The sequence below is a fragment of the Oryctolagus cuniculus genome, chromosome 5, assembly GCF_964237555.1.
Source record: "Oryctolagus cuniculus chromosome 5, mOryCun1.1, whole genome shotgun sequence".
NCBI classification, from domain to species: domain Eukaryota; kingdom Metazoa; phylum Chordata; class Mammalia; order Lagomorpha; family Leporidae; genus Oryctolagus; species Oryctolagus cuniculus.
The window spans coordinates 13394393-13413617 of NC_091436.1; the positions used below are offsets into that span (position 1 = coordinate 13394393).

Sequence of the window (19225 nt, forward strand, 5' to 3'; positions counted from 1 at the left end):
CTGGGGCTTGAACTGGCTCTCTGATATGGGATGCTGGTGTCACCAGTGGCAGCACAACCCATTGTTCCCCAACACTGGCCCAGGGGTTTGTTTTGGAGATATTATTTTCCAGAGGTTCATGACTATTAAGTAGGAGTATTACTGATTTTGTATACAGGCTCTTTTTAGTCAGCTTGCATTGCTTTAAGTAAAACACCGGAGAGGAGCTTCTTGGGAAGGAAACGTTGGCTTATAGTTCAGAGGCTCGCAGCATAAGGCTGGGCAGCCCCGTTAGTCTAGCGTCTGTTGGAGGCTGGGCACGGTGGAATCTGTGCAGACAATCACTTGGAGAGCAGGAAGCAGGGAGAGACACAGGAAGCATTATGTAACTCAGCTTATATAACCAACTCTCTTGAGAGCTACCTATCTGAGGGCACGCTCCCAGAGATCTGAACACCTCCCATCAAGCCCACACACTAGAGACCATAATCGGATCAAGCCTCCACCCTTAATCCGTCAACCACTAACCAAAGACTTTGGGGTTTAAATGCTTGCATGATTTGTGGGAACCAAGTCCTGTTCAATCCATAAGAGGCTCAGTCTAAACTCTCTTGGTAGTAAAGAAGATTGTAGATTTCCTTGGACTTTTTGTGCATATAGCCTGTCTAGGAATAAAGGCAGCTTTGTTTTGGTTTTTCTGTTTTAAATTGTTTTATTTATTCTTCTTGAGTTATTGCACTGGTTACACCTGCCAGCACAGTTGTGACTAGACATAATGAGGTGAACATCCTGTGGTTGCTGCTGCTTTACTTGGTGAGTGGTCAATCTTTCACCTTTAGGTATGATGCTGGCTATTGCTTTCAGTACACCGAATCTTTCAGGTTGAAGCAATTCCCTCCTTTCAGAATTTGCTCTCTTCTTCAATTTTGTCATGAATGAGAGTTGAGTTTTATCAAATGCTTTTTCTGGATCTACTGAGATGATCACATAATTTCTCTCTGTCTCTCTGGTCCCTGTACAGAATGCTATTGGCTGGTTTTGAACACCTAAAATAGATTTGCATTCCTGGAACATATTTAACTTTCTCTGTATCACTCAATTTTATTTGCTAATTTGTTTTCAAGATTTATTTATTTGAAAGTCAGAGTTACAGGGGGTGGGAAGGGGAGAAAGAGAAAGATCTTCCATCCACTGGTTCACTCCCCAGATGGCAACAAAGGCCAGCAGTGGGCCAGGCTGAAGCCAGGAGGCAGGAGCTTCTTCAGGTCTCCCATGTGGGTAGCAAGGGCTGAAGCATTTGAGCCATCTTCCAGTGCTTTCTACAGGCCATTACCAAGGAGTTGGATTGGAGTTAGGGCAGCCAGAACAGGAAATGGTGCTAATATGGGATGCTGGTGCTGCAGGCAGTAGCTTTACCTGCTATGCCACAACACTGGCCCATATTTGCTAATATATATTTTTTTTTTTTTGACAGGCAGAGTGGGCAGTGAGAGAGAGAGACAGAGAGAAAGGTCTTCCTTTGCCGTTGGTTCACCCTCCAATGGCCGCCGCGGCCGGCGCGTTGTGGCCGGCGCACCGCGCTGATCCGATGGCAGGAGCCAGGAGCCAGGTGCTTTTCCTGGTCTCCCATGGGGTGCAGGGCCCAAGCACCTGGGCCATCCTCCACTGCACTCCCGGGCCACAGCAGAGGGCTGGCCTGGAAGAGGGGCAACCGGGACAGAATCCGGCGCCCCGACCGGGACTAGAACCCGGTGTGCCGGCGCCGCTAGGCGGAGGATTAGCCTAGTGAGCCGCAGCGCCAGCCATATTTGCTAATATTTTAACAAGACTTTGGTGTTAGTATTTATGAGGGTTATTAATGCCTACTACTTTTTTCTTGTAATTTCCTTCTCTAGTTTTGGGAGTCGTACTACTCTCTAAAAATGGTTTGGAAGTGTGTCCTATACCTTTTAATGTAACACAGAGTAACTCTGTTTACCTCACAGGGTTATTTTGAGAATCAATCCTTAAAAAGTATAGTTAATAAACTATACACATAGAAATGTTTTATGTTAGTATGGTATAAAAGTATTCTATCTAGTGAAATTTTACATTCTGACATTTATATTTTAAAGATTATATTTTAAAGATTTATTTAGTTATTTGAGAGGTAGAGTTATAGACAGAGAGAGGGGGGGAGAGAGAGAGAGAGAGGTCTTTCATCAGCTGTTTATTCCCCAAATGGCTGCAACAGCTGGAGCTGTTCCAATCTGAAGCCAGGAGCCTGGAGCTTCTTCCAGGTCTCCCATGTGGGTGCAGGGGCCCAAGGACTTTGGCCATTCTCTGCTGCTTTCCTAGGTATACCAGCAGGGCGCTGAATCAGAAGTGGAGCAGCTGGGACTTGAACTGGTGTCTATATGGTTTGTTGGCATTGTAAGTGGTGGCTTTTCTTGCTATGCCACAGTGCCAGCCCCTTATTCTTATATTTCTAAGCTATGGAAATATTATCCATTATTTTATTTGACCTACTTAATTGGAAGACAGTATATTTGGCTCCATGGTAACACAAAAATAAATTAAAATGGTCTACTTTTAGTTGAGCTTCACCATAATCATGAGCAAACACAGTATGAAATCCAAAGTTTATATAAAATATAAAAATATCTCCAATGTGGTTTTGTATTAATATTTAAGTATATTTTAATTCCTCAAATTACCTATATGGAGGAGTTTCTGGTAATTATCCACTAACATATTATCATACTCAGTCATATTCCTCCTCTCTCTTGGTCTTGGAGAGTAGAGTTAATTCTAACAGCATGAATAGAATATACATAGTTGCTTATATATATATATAGTCTAAAAATATTCTGGGATCATAATTATTCTTTTAAGAAGCTGATACTTAAAATAGAACTTTATCAGAAGGCTAATATACTATCAAATTTGTTATGTAACTCATTTTCATTTTAATAAAATAAACACTTTTTTATGACGTAGAGAAATTTCCACACACAGTAGGAGAAAGGTGAGGAGAGAACTGTGTCTGCAGCTGAGCGCCTGGAATGCTGTACATTCTTGTCCAAGAGTGGGCACCAGAGGACAAGAAAGAAGCCTGCTAGGGAGCAAATGGTGCTTCCCTGTGAGAGGAGGTGGCCAAGCCAACAGTGCTTCACTGAGCACTGGCTCAAGGGAGGGCTAAAAATGTGCACATTTTAATTTTTGCACTGATTCCTCGTAAATGTTCATTTTAAAAATCTGAAGGGTCAGTGTTGTGGTGTGACGGGCTAAGCCGTCACCTGAGATGCCGGATCCCAGATTGGAGTGCTGGTTCAAGTCCTGTCTGTTCCACTTCCCGATCCAGCTCTCTGCCACTGTGCCTGGGAAAGCAGAGGAAGATGGCCCAAGTACTTGGACTCCTGCTCCCATGTGGGAGAACCGTGTGGAGTTCTAGGCTCCTGGCTTTGGCCTGGCCCAGCCCCAACCATCACATCTAGGGAGTGAACCAATAGATGGAAGATTTCTTCCTGTCTCTGCCTCTTTTTGTCACTCTGCCTCTCAAATAAATAAAGTGAATCGTTTTAAAAAAAACCTCAAATTCGATTCTTTCTTCCTTGTTTGTAGACAGGGAGTTTAGTAGTCCATGGGCAAAGTGGCAACAGTGTGCCTGGATTAACAGCTCCTAAGGGTAGATCTGTAAGACTGTGACAGATAAGATTCGGGACTCTGGATGCTGTCCTCATCAATGTGGACCCTGCCCCATCCCACCTGGGATCCTTGTCACAAAGGACATTGACTTAGGGCCTGCCTTTCACCCTAGTTCTTCGTTTTGATTAAGCCTTTTAACCATGATTGGAATAAAGATTTTTTAAAAGATTTATTTATTTATTTTGGAAGTCAGAGTTACTGAGAGAGAGAGGGAAACACACACACACACACACACACACACAGATCTTCCATTTGCTGGTTCACTCCCTAGCTGGCTGCAATGGCCAGCACTGGGCCAGGCTGAAGCCAGGAGCTAGGAGATTCCTCCAGGTCTCCCATGTGGGTGCAGGGGCCCAAGCACTTGGGCCATCATCCACTGCTTTTCCCAGTCCATTAACATCAAGTTGGATCAAAATTGGAGCAGCTGGCAAACAAACTGGTGCCTATATGGGATGCTATCATTGATGATGGTGGCTTTATGTGCTATATCACCATGCCGACTCTTGAAACAGAGATCTTATTGAACACTGTACTGGTGATCTGGGATACGTGTAACTTACTTTAATCTGTTAATGCAACAGCTGTGATTAGGGACATCCTTTGGCTTTGAGTATTGAGAAAATCTTTTTCAGATGGTTAGGGGCCCCTACTGAAGCACTGTGCCTCTATTTAATAGACTCTTTCTCTGTAGAAATGTCACATTCACAGGAATGCTTTGTGCCATGTTCCATAGAAGTATCCAAAAATATTTGCCAAGCACCAAGATGATTAATTGCTTAGGGTGCAAGGGTGAGCAAATATACTCACTGCCCGTGTTCCCTCAAGGCTTTCTGTGTAACTGGGATGACAGATGTTAATGAAGCCCTAATTACAAAGTACATGGGACCCTAAAGGGAATGTCCTTCATTCTCTGCCTCTCAAATAAAGGAGACTATTTCTATAAGAGTTTTTCCTTGAGATATTTATGAAGTAAAAAACACTTTGAAGGATTTGTTCTTTTGTGGTGTTGGTCTTATCTCAGTTTGGCTTTTGCAAAATGGAGAGCTATTTAGAATGCTGTATTTTTCATGTAAAGACTTGAGATCAACCGGTAAAATGATCAAGAAATGTGGGAATTCAATTGGAAACAGTAGTTAACACATCTATGAGCTTTCCTTTAGTGTTAAAAGAGACAAAGGAATCTTTGTTATAGTAAGACTAGAAAACAAACACAAGAGGAAGGAGAGGTTTCAGAAAGTGAGCAGGTGACAGGTGTTTGGTACAGTGTGAAGATGCTGCTTGGGCTGCCCATACCCCACGTTGGGGTACCTAGGTCTGAGCTCTAGCTCCACTGCCATTTCCAACTTCCTGGTAATGTGCACTAGAGGAGTCAGCAGGCTATGACTCAAGTGGTTGGATCTCTGCTGCCCAGATGGGATACCTGGACTGAGTTCTCAGCTTCTGGCCTATCCTAGCCTCCACTATTGGGGGGTATTTGGAGGGGAGAGTGAATCAGCTGATGGAAGTTCTCTGTCTCTGTCTACCTGTCTCTTTGCCTTTCAAATAATTTTTTTTTGACAGGCAGAGTTAGACAGTGAGAGAGAGAGACAGAGAGAAAGGTCTTCCTTCTGTTGGTTCACCCCCCAAATGGCCGCTACAGCTGGCGTGCTGTCGAAGCCAGGAGCCAGGTGCTTCCTCCTGGTGTCCCATGTGGGTGCAGGGTCCAAGGACCTGGGCCATCCTCCACTGCCCTCCCGGGCCACAGCAGAGAGCTGGACTGGAAGAGGAACAACCAGAACAAAATTCGGCGCTCCAACCAGGACTAAAACCCGGGGTACTGGTGCCGCAGGTGGAGGATTAGCCTAGTGAGCCACGGTGCCGGCCCAAATAAATTTTTTTTTAAACATGAAGAAGACGAAGGAAACACTTTCCAGGTAGATAGGTCTTATCTTTGGTTAGTATATCCATAGTATCTTTGCTGGTAGCATATATGTATGCATGTTTACATGTTCCTTTGTACTTCTGTTGATCGGCACAAGCTTACATACACATGACTATCTCATTAGTTATTACAATGTGCCCAGCACATCCAGAAGAAGTATTAGGGACACAGTCATAGTGTCCAATTTGATGCTTCCCTTGCTATTTATGTTGGGTATTTTCTCCATACTCTGTATTCTCAGATAATAAACTGAGAATAGGTGATTGCTTAATACTCCAAGGACTTGTTTTCTTATATCAAAATGAAATCAGATGAACAGCCATTTGTAAAATGTGAACAAATGCAAATGATTATGACTGACAGCCAAAAAGCAGGACAAACTTCCTTTTGCATGCACCAAGGAAGCACCAAGTTGAAGTGGCCCAGGCCAGCATATGGAGAGATGCAGAAACAACAGGAACAGAGTGAATTTTTGGCTCCTTGGTGCTTTATCTCTTGTATGTGTATACGCATAAACTTACACATCATTTTGAAATTTCTTGTTCTCATGATAACATGCTAAAATCACAGTAACTAGAACAGTGATTGATTTTTTAAAAATTTCATTTAAGTTATACAAGTTTCGTGTGTTCCATATATACAGATTTAGGAACATAGTGATACTTCCCACCTACCCTCCCTCCTGCCCGCACTTCAACCTTTCTTCCTCCTTCCTATTCCATTTCTACTCCTAATTTTCACCAGGATATATTTTCAGTTTACTTAATGATTGTAAAGTTAACCTTACACTAAGTAATAGAGTTCAACAAATAGTATGAAGAAAAAACACTGTTCCGCAATAGAAGAGACAAGGGCTGTAAACAATCATCAAATCTCAAAATATCCATTTCACTCCAGTACATTGCATTTCAGGTACTCTGTTAGTTACCTGAGGTCAGGGAAAACATATGATAGCTGTCTTTTTGCGACTGGCTTATTTCACTGTGATTGATTTGAACAGAGGTTGAGATTAACCAAAAACATTTTTTCTTCAGTTTATATGGAAATATGGACAAATAGTAAAGGAAAATGTCTCAAGTATTCAATTAAATAGTCTTTTCTAGCCTCTTATAGCGTTCTGAAGCATAAATTACATAGTGATACATTTAAATACGATTGATCTATTCCCTTAGATCTTTAAATGCCATTAAGAATCCCCTTGGATTCTCTATGAGATTTGTGTGACATTGATTTATCATAAGGTATATGAAAATATATACTTAAAATAGCTTAACTACAATTCTTACCATTTAATTGAGTAGTAAGCTATTTTTATTTTTAAAAATGAATAATTTACTGACAAGGTGGAAAACAGTGAAACAGGAACATCAGATGAAATGATAGAGTAGATATGGATGAAGAACAAATTTTTTAAAAAAGGATTTGTTTATTTTTTGAAAGGCAGAGTTAGAGAGAAAGAGAGAAAGAGAGAGAGAGAGAGAGAGAGATCTTCCAACCCCCAAATGGTTCACTTCCCAAATGGCTGCAATGATGGGAGCTGGGTCAGGCCAAAGCCAGGAGTCAGGAGCTTCATCCATTCCCATGTGGGTGTAAGGGCCCAAGCACTTGGATCATCTTCTGCTGCTTTACTAAGTGTATTAGCAGGAAGCTGGATCAGAAGTGGAGCAGCTGGGACTCCAACTATCACCCTTATGGTATGCCAGCACTGCAGGCCATGGCTTAACCCACTGGCCACAGTACCAGCCCCCCAAAACAAAATTTTTTAAAAATGTTCTTATTCATGTTTAGTTAACAGACTTAAAATTGTATGCATTCATGTTGTACATGATATTTTGAAATATGTATGCCTTGTAGAATGGCTCAGTTAAGATAATTAACATATATATATCTCACCTGCTTACCATTTATGTGTTGTGAGAACACTTTCAATCTTACTCTGTTAGCAATTGTTATAAACTATCATGACTGGGTTTTACAGTAAATCTTCTGCATTTATTATTCCTATCTAACTGGAATTTGCATCCTTTGGCCAGTATCTCCCCAACCCTTCTCTCCCCACCAGCCACTGGTAACAACCATTTTACTCTCTGCTTCTCTGAGTTTGCCTTTTTTAGATTTCACATATAAGGGAGATCATGCAGCAGCTGTCTTTCTGTGCTCAACTTACCTCACTTAACAGAATGTCCTTTAGGTTCATTTAGGTTGTCCCAAATAAAGAGATTTCATTCATTTTAAAGGCAAAAATAGTATTCCATTGTGAAAAAAGTCACATTTTGTTCATCTATTCATCTACTGATGGATATCTAGGTTAATTCTGTATCTTGGCTATTGTGGATAACGATGCAAAGAATGTGGGAGTGCAGATGTATCTGAAATATTGATCTCATTTCTTTTGGCTACATATCCAGTTATTAGGATTTTTGGATCATATGACACTTCTGTTTTTGAATTTTTCTGAGAAACATCCATAGTGTTTTCTCTAATGGCTGTAGTAATTTATTTTCCAACCAGTAGTGTGGTGCAGGGGCCCAAGCACTTGGGCCATCTTCTGCCGCTTTCCCAGGCCATAGCAGAGAGCTGGATCGGAAGAGGAGCAGTCAGGAATAGAACCTGCATCCATATGGGATGCTGTTGCCATAGGTAGAGGCTTCACCTACTATGCCACAGCACCAACCCCCTTTCTTCATTTTTAAAATTAATTTAATTGTTTTAAGAAAAAATTTTTGAGAAAACTGATGAGTACTTATTTTATATGTTTTGGAAAAGTGTTTTGGAACTGTGGGTATAGATAGCGCTAGAGCTAGAGATGTAATTTAGGCTTGAAACATGGATTTGGGAACTGTTGTCACTGGTGATAGTTAAATAAAATGTAGAACGAAAAAGAAGTAAGAACATGAATAGGACCCCAGGGAACACCAATATTTAAGCGATTAAGAGTCAAGGAGGAGCAAGGAGCCTGGGCAGGGCTGATAAGGAGGTAGAAAGAAGACCAGGATGATGTTGAGTCCTGAAAGCCAGAGGAAAGAGTATTAATATGGGATTCTGTGCTGTGGTAAACGGATAGAAAAGTGCCCACTGAATTCAGCAAGGAAGTGCTTGGGAGGTTCAAGGGAGCCCCGAGATGCAGCTGAGCTGAAGTCCACTCGCAGGTCTGGGAGAGGCGAGTGCATAGTCAGCAGTAGAGTGACTTCTTTCACACAGCTTGACTAAAGGAAAAGTTAAAAAATGAGCAGTGACTAACGTAGCATTAGTGGGAAGATCTTTGTAATTGGGCGGAATTTAAGAATGATTACAAATTGAAGCAGAAAGAGAAGAGAGGGACTGTCTGAGGACACAGGACAGTAATGTGCTTTCTGCCTAGGACTAGGAGAGGTGACTCCCAAACATGGGGTGGGGTTTGTCTTCAATAGGACGAGAACGGGGGCAGCTGTGTAAGGAGGGCCTCTAACTCTGCTGTGCTGAATGGTGAATGAGGGTAAGAGGAAGGGTGTATTAGATGTGAAGGTGGAAATAGCAGCTGGTTTCTTCTATCAGCCAGTGTCATCAAAGCCATCTATGAGCTCCTGCCCCATATCAGGGACTTGCTGGGTGTTTACTAGTGAACCCCACAGCTAGAGTGGGGCAGAGGTGTCAACTGTAATCAGACAAATACATCTGAATGTGTGACCTTGGTAAAACCTGGGACGAAGAGGTCTGTGGAGATTTGAGACAAATGCAACGGTGGTTTGATTCCGTCAGAGAGCTCAGGAAAGTTCCTTGAGAGTTGGAGAGGTACTAAGTACGTCATATGAATAAATATCAGGTTTTTTTTAAATAAAGAAATCACATTATTTAGAAGAGAGTTATGGTTTGAACTGAATCCCTGCCCCCCCCCCCCAATACTCATGTAGATGTTTAAGCCTCAAAGTCTTCTGTTAATGGTTGGTAGATGAATGATTGATGGATTAGGGTGGAGGGTGGAGGCTTGATCCAAATGTGGTGTCTGCAGGTGAGGCCTTTGGGAAGTGACTTGATTGCTTTAGGTCTCGAGGATGGAGCCCTGTGACTGGGTCATGACAGCTTTGTAAGGAGAGGCCACACAGAGGGTAGATGGGGAGTGTGCGTCCTGTATCTCTGCTGCTGGGCTCCCATGTGATCCTTCCTGTGCCCCAGTCAATGACAGACTGCTGGGGCCGCTGATCTCAGACTGTGAACCTCCAAAGTGTAAGTGAAAATGAACGTTCTTCTCTCCTACACTGCTCCTTGTTGTTATTTTAATTAAGGTGATGAAAAGCTGACGAATACAGAAATGCAGGAGAGACAACTCACTTCAGCAAACATTGACCTCTTCCCCATGTGTCCCTGTACAAAGCTTCCCTCATCTGAGATGACTTGACATTGTTTGTGAGGGAGCTCCTTTTTAAAAAAACAAAAACAAAAGCAAAAACAAAAACAAATTTACCTGTTTACCACAAAAGCCTGTGTAGCCCATTACTAAAAGAATATCACTGTATTCCTGAGTTGCAGCTATCATACTCAATCGTACCTAATAAAGCTGGAAAAATTCTCATCTTGTAAAACTGACAAAAAATTAGAATATCCAAAAGTATTACTGCATTATGAATAATCTAGATGTTGCAAATGCATGCTACCTCCCCATTGTATTGCAAGAGTGGCTATAGCATTTTTGTGTATTTTACAGTATTTAACAAATTAATGATTAGTTTTATTCTTTTTCAAATTTAAAATTATTTTATTCATGAGCCAGGGAAATTTATATGTGTATATATATTTATATATGTGTGTGTATATATATATATAGAGAGAGAGAGAGAGAGAGAGAGAGACTGACAGAGACACAGCTCCCACTGGCTAGTTCACTGCCCAAACTGCAAGGTCTAGGGCTGGGCCAGGCAGAAACCAAGAGTCAGGAACTTAATCCAAGTATTCTACATGTGTGTCAGGGACTCAACTACCTGCCATTTCCGGCTGCTTCCCGGGAGGCACATTAGTTAGAAGCTGGAATAGGGAGTAGAACTGGGACTCAAACCGAGGCTCTCTGCCACAGGATGTTTACTTTCCAAATGACATCTTAACTGCTAGGCTAAATGCCCACCCCCCTTTTCTGATTCTTAAATTTATTTGCTTACTTACTTACTTACTTATTAGAAGGGCAGTGAGCAGGCTCCCATGTGTTGGTTGACTCCCCAGTGCCAACAACGGCTGGTCTGGGCTAGGATCAAAGTCAGGGCAGGTGCAGGGAACACAATCCAAGTCTCCTACATGGGTGGCAGGAAGGGAACTGCCTGATCTGTCACCATTACTTCCCAGGGTTTGCATTAGCAGGAAGGTGGAGTCAGAAGTTGGATTCAGGAGCTAGTGCCAGGTGTCAAGCCCAGGCACTTCAATATGGGATGTAAAGGCATCCTCACCATCATCCTAACCATTAGGCTAAATGCTCATCCCATTAAAAATTATTTATTTGGAAGAGAGAGGAGGGGGAGTGGGAGGGGGAGAAAGGAGAGGGGGGAGAGGAGAGGCAGAGAGAAGGAGAGGAGGAGAGGGGGGTGGGGAGAGGCAGAAGGAGAGGGGGAGAGAGGGAAAGAGAGGGGGAGGGGGAGAGAGGGAAAGAGAGGGGGATGGGGAGAGAGGGAAAGATAGAGGGGGAGGGGGAGAGAGGGAAAGATAGAGGGGGAGGGGGAAGAGAGGGAAAGAGAGGGGGAGGGGAGAGAGGGAAGGAGAGAGGGGGAAGGGAGAGGGGGAGGGGGAAGAGGAGGAGGAAAGAGAGGGGGAGAGGGAAGAGGAAGGGGGAAAGAGGGGGGAGAGAGAGAGCAAGCTAAGAAGGATTCAGCTTTGCATTTTTATGGACTGCATTATCCCACCCCTAAATTCATCTGTTGAGGCTATAATCCCAGCACCTCGGAATGTGGCTGTATTTGGAGATGGCACCTTTAGAGAGGTAATTAAGCTAAAATGAGGTGATTAATATGGGCCCTAAATGAAACCTGCTGACACCTTGATCTCAGATTCTGGCCTGCAGAGTTGTGGGAACAACAAACTTCTATGACTTAATCCCCTGTCTGTGGTGTTTGGTTAGAGTAGCACCAGCAAATCAAGATAAACACCTGTGGGAAACAACCCACAGGGAGACAGGAATGCAAAGGTGCATTTGAAATAGTGTCTACAGGTGGGTGGGTAGTGAAATCTAGAAGCCAAGTGAGATTTGAAGCCTGCCCAATCTGAGGTCTGAGCTGAGTCACGTGGACTAAGAAGACGCTGGGCACGTAAGGTGCTTCACCTGTCTGTGTTTCAGGTCATAAGATGGGTTCATTATGAGGAGCCCCTGGAAGAGCACCTGGCCAATGGTAGGTTTCCACTTTATTCATCTCCCTGCCCCCTTCCCCACCTTTCCTGAGGTGGTCCAGAGTCAGAATGTGTTGACTATGAAGTTTTCTGCAGAAGATGTCATGAGCTATCCTTTAGATTCTTGATTGTGATGAAATGAATCTACTGTCCTGTTGCACTCTTTCCCAAGGCCAAGTTATTCTAATGTTTTATATCTTTAAGTAACTAATGGAAACCAATTTGCATGAGAAAATGAGGAAGAGGATTCTGTACAGAGAAACACAGAGCATTAACTAAATGTTAGTCAATGATAAGAAAACCAGTGTTGGGGAAGTTAGCTTGGCTGCTGTGGAAGGCTGCCTCGAGTTAGGTGGTAGAAGTTGAGTGGGCAGGGAGAGGAAGTTGGGGTGGTTTCAGGGGTTGAAAAGGAAAGTCAGAACAGAATTATTATCAATTTTATTTAATTTGTGAGATGTGATATTTGTGAAAAATTATTCTAAGTAAGTGTGGGTAGAGACAGATAAGTGCATAGAGAGGGAGAAGGCGGGAATAAAGGTAGAAGCATAAAGACAGGAGAGCTGAATGATTGCTGTGGAGTGGAAAAATGCGTGGTGAAGAAAGCGCGGTAGAAGTTACCGACCAGGTGGGTATGGTCGGCGAAGGAGAAAGTGAGGCCAATAACTGAAAGTCAGCTGCAGTGAGCCAGGCTGTTGAGCCATCCGCAGAAGGACACCAACTGAGAGGGAGGCGGCTGAGTGGATGGACAGGAGGCACCAGTCTTCACACTTATTTTCTTATGATTTAAAATCAGACCAACTCTGTCTAGGAATGAAGATGAGGATTTTTCACTGAAATTGAAGATACAGGTGGGAAGTTCCCCCAGGTTAGTCTTATAAACCAAATGTGGTGTTGGGGGGGAGGTATTGGTAGTCAGACAAGTCCACGGTCTTGGTCATCTTGACCTTTTGTTTTTAAGCATTTCTGGCTTCAAATAAAAATAATTACTATACTTGATTAGGAAAGTCCTCATAAAAGCAACTCTTCTTTCAGGATATTTGAATGGTGATGTAGGTTTCTATTCATTAAGTGTTTACTAATGTTGTTGGTAATGGGCTAAGATCTGGGAGCTCAAAGATAAGTGAAATGCTGATCTTCCTCTTGCTAATCCTTGACAAGTCTATATGTGTATTGAATTTCATTACACACAAAATTCTGGAAGAGTGATTACCCAAAGGATTCTCAACTGTGATAACATCTGAGCCAACAGGCACAAGTGCTATACTCTTAAGGGTGACCACACTTTGGCTCTATCCTGCTGAAGCGGACTATTGATGCGTTCTAACACTGCAGTTTGAGCAGGGTAATATTTTTAAAGGAGAATGTGTGAGAATCATGCTTTTTTGTTTCTAGTTCTTTTTGAAGCAAATAACGGAAAGAAGGTTGAGTGAAACATTTTCGTTCCCCAATGTCAATATTATGGCATTAAAATTAGAGTAGTTTAGCAAAAGCACAAGAAAGGAAGAAATGTTCAGGGCTGGCAGATGTGTGCACCAGTAATCATACAAAGTAGATGTGCCATCATAAAGCTGCATCTAAATTCTGAAGATTTACTGAAACTGTTGGGCGGCTGCTGATTCCTCCCTGACAACAAAAACTATTTGTTTTGAGATAATCTGTATCTTTGAGTGTTACATAGTCAGTAAACAGGGAAATGATGCAAGATGGGAGAGGGTAAGAAACAAATAATTCCTAGGCATCTACTGAGTGCGTGATGCTAACTGGGCAAATTCACAGCAATTATGTCATTGGCGTCTTCGCAGACAGCCTTGCTCCTCAGTTACATTCTGTCCCCTCTGCAGATGAAAAACAGCACGTTATGTCAGCAAGGTCCCTCAGCGAGGAGGTGGCAGAAGCAGGATTTCAACATGCATCTGTAGTCCTTCCACTATATTGTGTGGTTACCACCAAGTGAGACACATAAAGCACTGGCAAAAGAGGAAGTTGGGGAAACTTGGTTTTGCTGCCTCCATGGAAATGAGTGTGTGACTCAGATGACTGACAGCAAGGTTTATAAACATTTCAGCTACTGGTTTCAGACAGTCTTAGCTTAGTAACAGAAGCTTGTTGTCAGCTGAAAACAGGAATGAGCATTTCATTGAGTTGCTATATAGACGCACAAATGATAGCAAGTAGATCTCTGGGCAATTTCCACAGAAAATCAAATGCAGTCAAGTAGTTTTGTTTATTGAATGTCATCTATATTATAAATGCACACATATACCACACCAAAGAATCAGCAAACCGACCAAAGTACATGAACACACAGAGACGTCATGAAGATCAAGTCATCTATCTCGTGTACCACACTTTTCTTCCACTCACTATTCCCTCAAGCTTTCATTTAGAATTGGTTTATTAATGCTTATCTGATTGCCAATTCTATGGGCGGATAAAAAACTCATTGCTAGGGTTACTGAACACAATGAGAAGCGATGTGTGACAGGGAAGGAGTAGACAAAAGATGCAAAAAGCAGCCGGAAGAACTCAACTCAGAATAAGGTTAAAGACCCTCAGCAGGTACTAAGGATAACTGTTGTCATTTGCCCATACAATAAGACAGAAATGAAGGAAACTAATTTCAGGTCACTTTCTAAGTTGGTGGGTAGTATGTAGTATCTTCATGATATATTCAGTTATCTAAAATAACTAGTATGAAAATCTGGTTGCTTTAAGGAGTAAGGAACTTGGCCACCTGGAGAACATATTAGCTTTGCAAATGGTGTACACTTCGAGGATGTTCCAGAATCTGGTGTATTAATGTCATATCCAACTGCACCTTTAACTGGGATGAGGGCAGGTGGTCCTGTTGGCTAGAAAAAGAAAGGGGAGGAACTCCAGGAACCCAGGAGTTCAACCGTGCCTCTCAATAGCTGTGGGTCTTTGGTGAAATTAGTATTTTTTTCCCCAAGTCTCAGCGTCTTCATCTATAAAGTGAATATAATACAATTTAGAGCCTGGTGTGTTTGTGAGTATCAAGTGAGATAATTTAATGTCTTCAATATCCACTCCTTCTGTTATCACAGTGTGGTGTTAGTTAGTGAATATCTTCCCAATCATTTCTTACTCATTTTCCCGATCATAGATGAGTGACCTTTGGGAGTCCAGGACAAATTGCCTATGCCTTCTTGGGGTGGGCTTACCACATGCATTTCCCCTAAATACCTGCATAAACACACACACTCTTTTATACCACCTCCTAATTGCTCATGTCATAACTGAGACTAAAAATAACATTTGTGTGTGTTAAGTAATCGGGCTGACAGTCTTTTGTTTTACTTCCTCATTCTTTATCCTATTCCAGCTGTGCTAAAAGTGTCAGAGCGTCTGGTAAAAATGCAAAAGAAGCCTGTCACACAAGGAAGAAAAAACTAAAGGGGCTTGGATACTTTGCAAAATAGAAAATGAGTCTTTAAATGATTGAAGTGAATGTAATACTTAATAGGAGACTTTGTCACAGTGAGGTTAATCTGTTTTGTTCTTTCTCAGTATTGTTGACCCAAAGTTTCCCAAAGCTGTTAGACTGTCTTCCAGAAGATGCAAATGCAGTGTTAGAACTGGAAGTTCTATTGCTCTCCTGCTGGTTTTGACCCTTTTTTTTTTGTCAAATAGTCCTTTTTATTTTTTTAAATTATTTTATTTTATTTTGTTTGACAGAGTTAGTGAGAGAGAGAGAGAGATGGAGAGAAAGGTCTTCCTTTACCGTTGGTTCACCCTCTGATGGCCGCTGTGGTTGGGCGCTGCGGCCAGCGCACCGCGCTGATCTGAAGCCAGGAACCAAGTGCCTCTCCTGGTCTCCCATGGGGTGCAGGGCCCTGGGAGGACCTGGGCCATCCTCCACTGCACTCCCGGGCCACAGCAGAGAGCTGGCCTGGAAGAGGAACAACCGGGACAGAATCCGGTGCCCTGACCGGGACTAGAACCTGGTCATAGTTCAGATCTCAGCAAAGTCTTAGCAAACACTATGTAAAGATGCTATGGAAGCAGAGCTTGCATTTGTCACAATTTTAACTTCAGTTGTGTCCTGAACACCCTGGACTATCTGAGGAAGCTTATGGGCCCATATTCAGAATAATGTTTTCAAATGCATAAAGCACAATGTGAAGGATTACAGAGAAACTAAATCTATGAAAATATAATTGTAAAGGTTCAAAAAATTTGATGTAGTGATATATGTGCTACTTTATTAACACATTAAGTTACATAACCTAGCAGCAAGTCTAGTAACATCTTAATGGTGATGATGATATTAGGTGATATTTGAAATAACTATAACGACCATAGTGGGAGATGAAGATAATACTGACTTCTATGGGGAATGCATTAAGTTGCCCTTGGGATCTGGATTTCACATCTGCAGACTCAACTGGCCTTGGATAGAACAGATTTAGAAGGAAATTGCATCTATACGGAGCATGTATAAACTTTTTTTCTCATTTTTCCCTGAGCAGTATGTTATAATCATTAATTACATAGTGTTGAGTATTAGAAGTAATCTAGAGATATATGTGTAGGTTATATGCAAAAACACTGTGTTATACACGGGACTTGAACATTTGTGGAGCTTGGTGTCACAGGGCCTCAGGGCAAATCCACCACAGATACAGAAGGCTGACTTTACACAGATACTGCTAATACTACTGTGGATTGTTGCCAATATTTATATTAGAAGGATGTTAAATTCCAGTTAGAGATTAGTGAAAAGGAAGATATATTTTCCCTATCCAAGTGTACTGACTTCTTGAATTCTATTCACAGGCACACTGAACTCTGATTTAAGGAGTCCTGGAATAAGATTACTTTTGTAGGATTATGAGCATGGTTGAGATAAATTAAGTTTCTTTAGACACATATTAGTATATAATCCCAAGTGCAGTTGTGGATATTTATTTGCTTAATTCTCAAATGGGGATGTCATTCACTCATTTATGTTCCCATTTATAATCTGCCTTGTTTCTGAAATTGGAGGCAATTTGCACAGACCCTTAGAACAAAATGTAATAAAATTGAAAGGAAGCAAGTGACAACAAAGAAGAAAAAAGTATGAGTATAAAAATTCAGTGGCATCAGGAAGTGAAGTTAATATATAAAGTGTGTATGGGAAGGCTGTATACTCTTATTAGAGTCCAATGACAAGTTTGATTCTAACTTTTATGATATTCAATATAAAAACAAGAAATAACCAGCTTCACACTCGTAACTACATCTCCCGTAATATAAATAAGGAAATGCCCAACTGTTTTGCTGCTGAAACTAGACAGACATTTCTCATAGGCTTTGCCTCTGTCTCAGTGTGCTCGGCTCCCATACCAACATATCATAGATTTGGTGCTCAAACAACAGATGCTATTTCTCACAGTTCTTGAGACTGAGAAGTCTAAGATAAGATGGCCAGCACAGTTGGGCTTTGGTGAGGGAGTTCTCTTCTTGGCTTGGACAAGGGCATTTTCTTGCTATTTCCCCACATGATGGCGGTGGGGTGGGGTGGAAAAGAGATGAAGAGGAGAGGGGAAGAGAACAAAATCCTGAATCTCTTTTTATGGAGGCACTAAGTCCATCATAAGTTTCCATCCTCATTAACTTAATCACCTCCCGTGGTGCCATGTGTAAATACCATTGCTTTGAAGAAGACATCAACAAATGAGTTTAGGGGACTCGGTTCATTCCATAATAATGATATACTGTATAATTCAATTAACAGTACTTTAAAAACACTTTCATTGGGCTCTTATAATTTCTTAGTATAAATCAATGACATGTATTTCTGTTGGTCCACTTTAATATCAGAATAGGCCTTAAAATATCTTTCGGGAGTACAATATCTAAGTGTATGTATATGTACGTGTATGACTATGTATGGAGGTAGTTACTCTTAAGACATAATTAGTGATTTTTATTTTTATATGGTATGGATTAATTTGAGACTAATGAACACCATAAATTATTTTTAATAGGAAACTTATATTTAATAAAAATTTTGAAAGTACAACTTTTGGATTATAATAGTTCTTCCCCCCATAACCACCATCCAACCCACAAACCATCCCACTTCCTACTCTCTCTCACATCGCATTCTTAAGATTCATTTTTAATTATCTTTATATATAGAAGATCAACTCTATGTGAAGATTTCAAGTTTGCACTCACACAGACACACAAAGTATAAAGTACTATTTGAAGACTAGTTTTGACATTAATTTGCATAGCACAACACATTAAGGACAGGGGTCCTACGTGGGGAGCAAGTACACAGTGATCCCTGTTGCTGATTTAACAATTGACACTCTTATTTATGACATCAGTGACCATCAGAGGCTCTTGTCATGAGCTGCCAAGGCTATGGAAGCCTCTTGAGTTCACAAACTCCATCAGTATTTAGACAGGGCCATATGCAAAGTGGAAGTTTTCTCCTCCCTTCAGAGAAAGGTACCTCCTTTGGCCCGTTCTTTCCACTGGGATCTCACTCACCGAGATCATTCATTTAGGTCATTTTTTGCCACAGCATCTTGGCTTTCCATGCCTGAAATACTCTCATGGGTTTTTCAGCCAGATCCGAATGCCTTAAAGGCTGATTCTGAGGCCAGAGTGCTGTTTAGGGCATATGTCATTCTATGAGTCTGCTGTGTATCCCGCTTCTCATGTTGGGTAGTTCTCTCCTTTTTAATTCTATCAATTATTATTAGCAGACACTTGGTCTTATTTATGTGATTCTTTTGACACTTAATCCTATCTTTATGATCAGTTATGAACTTAAACTGATCACTTTAATAAGATAGCATTAGTACCTGCCAACTTAATGGGATTTGGCGTCCCATGGCAAGTTTTTAGCTTTACCTTTACGGGTAAGTCCAAGGGAGAGTGTGCTGATCTGTATATCTCCTCCCTCTCTTATTCCCACACTTATTTTTAACAAGGATAAATTTTCAGTTGGATTTAAACACCTAAGAATAATTCTGTGTTAATTAAAAAGTTCAACCAATGGTATTAAGTAGACAAAGAAAATACTAAAAATAATAAAATAGTAAGCTGTTCCTCGACAGTCAGGACAAAGGGTGATCAAGTCATTGCCTCTTATAGTGTCAGTTTCACTTCTACAGGTTTGCTTTTAGGTGCTCAGTTAGAAAACTATAAATTAAAGCACATTACATTCTATACACAATTTCATGGATCCCAGATCTTCCTAAGTCTCAGGACTCATAAATAACCCTGGAATGTAGAGTAATAGATGTGAGTTTAAACATGTTATATAAGTATTGT

General features: G+C 41.4%; 1 protein-coding gene across 10 annotated transcripts in view; it reads left to right on the top strand.

The window, feature by feature from the left end:
- IPCEF1 (interaction protein for cytohesin exchange factors 1) overlaps positions 1-19225 on the top strand; it is a 242684-nt gene that overhangs the window by 80134 nt on the left and 143325 nt on the right. The window contains exon 1 of one of the 10 annotated variants that reach the window (XM_070073366.1): positions 698-792. The exons of 7 other annotated variants lie outside the window; for them this stretch is intronic. The gene's annotated coding sequence lies outside the window, so the exon portion shown is untranslated. Of the gene's footprint in view, positions 1-697; positions 793-6032; positions 6052-11850; positions 11932-19225 lie in introns of those variants that run through there. 2 more of the 10 variants (XM_070073367.1, XM_051854212.2) reach the window with 2 other exon arrangements.